Below are 6,000 nucleotides of genomic sequence, written 5' to 3' on the forward strand. Positions count from 1 at the left end.
CACAAGAAAAACCATAGCCTTGACTAGACGGACCTTAGTCGGCAAAGTAATGTCTCTGCTTTTGAATATACTATCTAGGTTGGTCATAACTTTTCTTCCAAGGAGTAAGCGTCTTTTAATTTCATGGCTGCAGTCACCATCTGCAGTGATTTTGGAGCCCCCCAAAATAAAGTCTGACACTGTTTCCACTGTTTCCCCATCTATTTCCCATGAAGTGATGGGACCGGATGCTATGATCTTCTGAATGTTGAGCTTTAAGCCAACTTTTTCACTCTCCTCTTTCACTTTCATCAAGAGGCTTTTTAGCTCCTCTTCACTTTCTGGGTTACAGTCTACAGGGTTTCAAAGAGTCAGGCATAACTGAGAGACTAACACTATCATTTTTTTTTTTTTTACTATATAATTTGAAGGTGTATAGCATAATGATTTGATCTACATGCATCATGAAATGGTAACATAACTAAGTTTAGTGACCATCCATCATCTCATATAGATAGAAAATGAAAGAAATAGAAAATTCTATTTTTCCTTGTAATGAGAACTGTGAGGATATACTTATGCTTGAGATGATACTTAAGGCCTGAAAAGTAATTATCTGGGTGAAGAAGATAGGGAAGGAGATCTAACTAGAAGGACTAACATGAGAAATGTAAGGGGACCTGAAACACTAAGCACATTTGAAAAACTATGGTGGTGGTTTGGTTGCTAAGTCATGCCCAACTCTTGCAACTCTAAGGACTATAGCCTGCCAGTCTCCTCTGTCCATAGGATTCTCCAGGCAAGAATACTGGAATGGGTTGCCATTTCCTTCTCCAGGGGATCTTCCCCATCCAAGAATTGAACCCAGGTCTCCTGCATTGCAGGCAGATTCTTTACCAAATGAACTATGAGGAAGGCCTGAAAAACTATAAATAACAGTATTTCTGGAATGTTGACAGTAAGGCAGAAATGGGGCAGGGTACATCTCCAGGGGCCAAGCATGAAAACTGCTCTCAGACTAAAGTTTCTGTTAGGATATGGATAAAAGAAATCAGAAGAGGGTTTAGTTCTTAGCATTTTCTGATACTAAGACTCCAGGAATTCGACAGTGTGAGATTTGGGATCAAAGCAACTGAAAAGGCAACAATGAGGTTATACTAAGATCAAAAGATTTACTTTAAGGTGATGAAAGGCAGCAGCTAGAATTGCAGGCAGGGCTGAAACATTATTGACATCTTGGTCAGTAGGTTGTGGCCTCTTATGAGAACTTTAAACAGCATTAGTGATGTGACTCATTTTTTTTTTTTTCTTTCTTAGAAACCAATAGGACATCTACAAAGTCCTAGATCCTGACTGCAATTCTGTGTGTCTAAGAATAAATGAGAAGAAACCAGAACACAATAAAAAAGAGAAAAGGAAATGATCAAACTCTGCAGGATATTTGTAGCATATTTTTAGTGACCTCAAATTATGAGATTAAAAATGGAATGAAAAGGAAATGGTCTCGAAGGTAGATAATTGAATACAAGCTCTTGAACTTGCTCTGTGGGAAGTAATGAAAGCAAAGAAAACTTAAATTTGTGTGTGTTTAGAAAATCAGAAACAAGGAGGAATATTGAGACCACTCTTTGGTTAGGAAACTGATGGAAACTACTACTATTAAAATAATTTCAGAATAAGGCAAGAAAGAACCTCATTAAAACCTCTATTTATTAAAACCTCAATAAATAGAGTCCTCCAGGCCTTTGGAGAGAAGAAGCTTGAGGGATTTCTCAATGCCTCACCTCCATTCCATTCTTTCCAAACTGCATCTCTTCATGACTTAGCAAAATGAATTGGCAGGCAGCTCTGGAGCAACGAGTGTCAGCTATATAATTTACAGGGCCCAGAACAAAAGGAAAATAAAGAATCTCTTATTCAGAAAGCAGAAAACAATGTACAATCATATTTAGAGATGAAACTCTGGAGATATTTAGATATAAAGATTTTTCCTTTCTTCCACCATCTCTCTCTTGACTTGTCATGGTGTTTTATTAATTTTTTATTTAATGCCATTATAAATTCAGAAAATATAAAACTTTAAATTCTCATCATGAATTGTATCATTCATCTTTATATTATGCATGCCCGTCTTAAGTACAAAAGTAAAAGCAGTAAAGTGCTTTTATGTAATTATGTAATTTGTATTTTGTAGCTCATATATGAATATGGATTTTCTGGAAGAGTGAAAATGCTGCGGGATACTAACTCAACTGTCTTTATTTCACTTCTCAGTATTCATACATTCTGCTAACACGCTATACCTTCAACTACTAGATGGGTAAGAAAGGACTAAACAGAAAGGTAATAATAGATCACTCTTTCTGTTTCCTTTATGTCATGATTGCTAGCACATGTGATCAGCTAAACAAGCGTAAGAAAGGATGTGATAGAGTTCCTTACCTGTTCTTGTTTCTTAGAATTCCATTGTTTTCTATCTACATTTGAAGCAAGTTCTCCTGCAAAAGGAAAGCATGACCTCTCACGGCTGTCAGACTGCCTTAGTCTTAGACCTAATTAATACACTTTTCTTGTACTTGCTTTGAGTCTCAGTGAATTCCTATGCTTTGCTCAAGGGTCATTATGAACACTTGATGAGAATGGGGCAGAATCGAGTCAGCAATCATGCATACTGTATGTATCTTCCCTGCTCGTGCACGTGTTCCATTGTTCTTTTTGGTTTCACATAAAAAACACGAGTTTGAGAATAAAATTAAGAATCTTAAATTGGCAAAAGTAGAGAATTAAATCAAGCCCAAGGCTCTCCTGAGCACTTTGCATGCCCATAAATCCAGCCCTGGGGGCAAAAGACTAATACTCCTAACTTTTCCTTAACTGTTGTCTTGAGAAACTGCTTCTTCCCAATAATTATTTCTTATTTTGACCACAGAGCTATTTCAGAAAATCTTTTTGGGATCAGCAAAGTCTCCTCCAATTTATAATCCTGCCTCACAGAAACAAGGCAGCAAGACTAACAGCAGGGCAATTTATAACTCATCCTCGTAGAAACGAGGCAGTGAGACTAACCGAAATACAGGGAAATACACATGGAGAAATAACCTGGCTACCTGAGTTGAAGACTTTTTATTAAATTAGAGATGAAGATAGAAATGATTTGCATTGATATCTTGATGACTATTACCAATTTTAACCTCAGTCACTCAGAATTCTTCAACAATGATTGTTATAGCTAGTCCATTATCTATTTCTTATTTTGGGCAGAGGAAATCCAAGCCCACAGGGCTCCCTCATCAACCAGGAATCGAGATGGAAGAACAGTGCAAGAGGAAATAGGCTACATGTTACCCCTGACTTTTTTCAATACAGGGCATAAGACACTGGGACACAGCAAGCCTCTTCTTAGGAGATCATAGAGGGATGTAAAGATTGCGTCTTTCCTCCTTTGAGTTGCAACAGTATCATTTTGGGGAATACTGCCTTAGAATGTGGCTTATTTTAAAGAAATTTCTTGGTGATAGTATCAGGATCTTATATGGCCTTTTGTATATGTTAGCTAGCATCTATAATTTTGTATCTATTAAGTGAGAATGCCCTGTGGAAAAAGAACTAATATTGAAGTACCCAGTATAAGGCATGCTGAACACATTTCCTTATCAGGAAAAAAAAAAAAAAAGGGAAGGCACTCATCCAGGAACTCATAAAAGACACTGCAGAGAATGTCGATTGACTGTTTTAGCCTCTGCATCTGGAGAGTTATTTATAGCCAAATTTGGATTATCAGTGGTAAAAGAGAAAAAGCAAAGAATAGAGTATCGGAAACCATGCATCATTCACAAACCTTATTTTAAACAGTGGTTTTTGAATGTCATTTTTCTATCAAAATTTCCACCAGACTTAACTAACAAAGAGTCAATTGACAACTTGGTGTTTAACTTCTTCTTATGCCATCTGCTGACCTGCAGGAATAAATGTCAAAGACTGGATCAGAGCATTGTCGGGTAGTCATAAACAAACAAGGGATAACAAACAAATGAGCTATTGCACATTGCTATGAAAAAAAAAAGACTAATTTACTTTGACTTTACGTAACTACATCATACAGCTATGGGAGCGCACAAAGAACACTGAGCCTAATGTTTGGAGAATAGTTACTTCATTTACCACTTGTCTTTTAAATTTCAAATCATACCTTATTACAGAAATGTGAATTCACTCAAAATTAGCAAGAAGTAATTGGCTAGAAAATAAGTGCTGATTCTTTACCCTTTCTTCCTCTGCTGAATCGTGATGCATAACTGAAAGGCCAAGTCTCAATGATTTTAGAAGGAAAGTTTCTGAAAAGTCTACTCTGTATGTTAAGTCAGCTTATAAGGAAGAGCTCACAAAATGGACCAGACCACCTGTTTGGACCTTTGATAAAAACCTTTGAACCTTACTTGTGGCAGAAATTCAGTCTTGCTTTCATATTTAAATTAATTAAAAATTGGTGATGTTTAGAATACCACAAATTTGTCTAATGCCTAAGGCATAATGGATGGCATTTAGGGTTTATTGCTTATCTGAATCAGAGTCAGTCTATGCCCTCTAAGTTGTGTCTTTAATCCAGAAAGTCACACAATGAGCACGTGATTCTAAGATGCATATCCATTGACCTTAAACTCCTTACCACACTTCCAAGGAATCACTTTCAACAAGGTATCTGACTTAAACGCTTGTCACTTAGTCGTGTCCAGCTCTTTGTAACTCCATGGACTGTAGCCCACCAGGCTCCTCTGTCCATGGGATTTTTCAGGCCAAAAATACTGGAGTGGGTTGCCATTTCCTACTCTAAGGGATCTTACCAACCCAGGAACTGAACCCACATCTCCTGTGTCTTCTACATTGCAGGCAAATTCTTTACCTGCTGAGCCATCTGGGAAGTCAAAAACAAGGTATGGATACTGTATTCAATTTCTTTCCAGTTAGAGTAGATTTATAATGCCATTCGCTGAAACTTATTTGTATAGAAACATTTACTGAATCTGTTATATCCCATGCTCTGTGCTAAGTGCTCATTTAATATTGACTCAAAAACCCATGATGTTAGTTTTATTTTCACACTCACTTGCCAAAGAGAAAACAGGACCCAGTGAATTATATAGTTTGCTAAGAACACACATCTATAAAGTGGTGGAGATTGGACATGGCCCCATGCTTTCTTACACTGGAGCTAGAGCTCTTACTCATTATTCTACATTGAATCCTACTTCATTGTACAAGAAGATGCTGTATTTGGTAGCATCACACAGGCTAGGGATAACACATTTTCAACAAACATATTACTGAACTATATAGACATCTTTCTACCTGCAATGCAGGAGACTTGGGTTCAATCCCTGGGTTGAGAAGATCCCCTGGAAGAGGGCATGGCAACCTTCTCCAGTACTTTTGCCTGGGAAATCCCATGGACTGTGTGACTAAACACAGCACAGCATAGACTACTTAGGTCCAAAATGTTGGAAGATGCTACTATCAGAGCTTAAAAAGGCAAAATCAGGAAAAAGAGGCCAAAGAAAACAAACCATTGGTTCTGAGCAATAACACATTTTTTTGAGAAGGTAAATAGGCAGGTTGATTGATCAAGAAAAGAGAGGAGGTAATGGGTCTCCAAAAGGAATTGGTAGCTTACTGCACACATGCTTGAGATGGCACTGGCATGATTTTTATTGCCACGGGGGTTGATTGCTAGGGTAAATACTTCTTCACTCTTGCATCTGAGAGTAGGTCACCAATATGAAATGCCCAATTTTCTAAAAGCAAAAAGTCAACTATATTTCCCATTTCCCACTTCTCTTTCTCCATTCTTTCTAATTCCTACTGCTATTCCTACTCTGTTCAGAGTAAAATGAATCTCTGATCTAGCCCACATATAGAGCGGACACACCACTTATTGAAAGTAGTTAATCTCCAATCTAAAAAATTCATAAACTAAACTTCAGCCCCTAAACTATCGTGAAATCTATTAGACTTTCATCACTAAGA

At 37.4% G+C, this 6,000-nt stretch overlaps 1 long non-coding RNA gene across 1 annotated transcript in view; it reads left to right on the forward strand.

The window, feature by feature from the left end:
• The window catches only part of LOC132660206 (uncharacterized), an 81,587-nt gene extending 79,614 nt beyond the window's left edge, over positions 1-1,973 (forward strand). Inside the window, exon 4 of the long non-coding RNA XR_009601528.1 lies at positions 1,297-1,973. This is a non-coding gene — a long non-coding RNA (uncharacterized LOC132660206). The remainder of the gene's footprint in view (positions 1-1,296) is intronic.
• Positions 1,974-6,000: the final 4,027 nt, after the last annotated feature.

Source organism: Ovis aries, chromosome 8 (genome assembly GCF_016772045.2).
Source record: "Ovis aries strain OAR_USU_Benz2616 breed Rambouillet chromosome 8, ARS-UI_Ramb_v3.0, whole genome shotgun sequence".
NCBI classification, from domain to species: domain Eukaryota; kingdom Metazoa; phylum Chordata; class Mammalia; order Artiodactyla; family Bovidae; genus Ovis; species Ovis aries.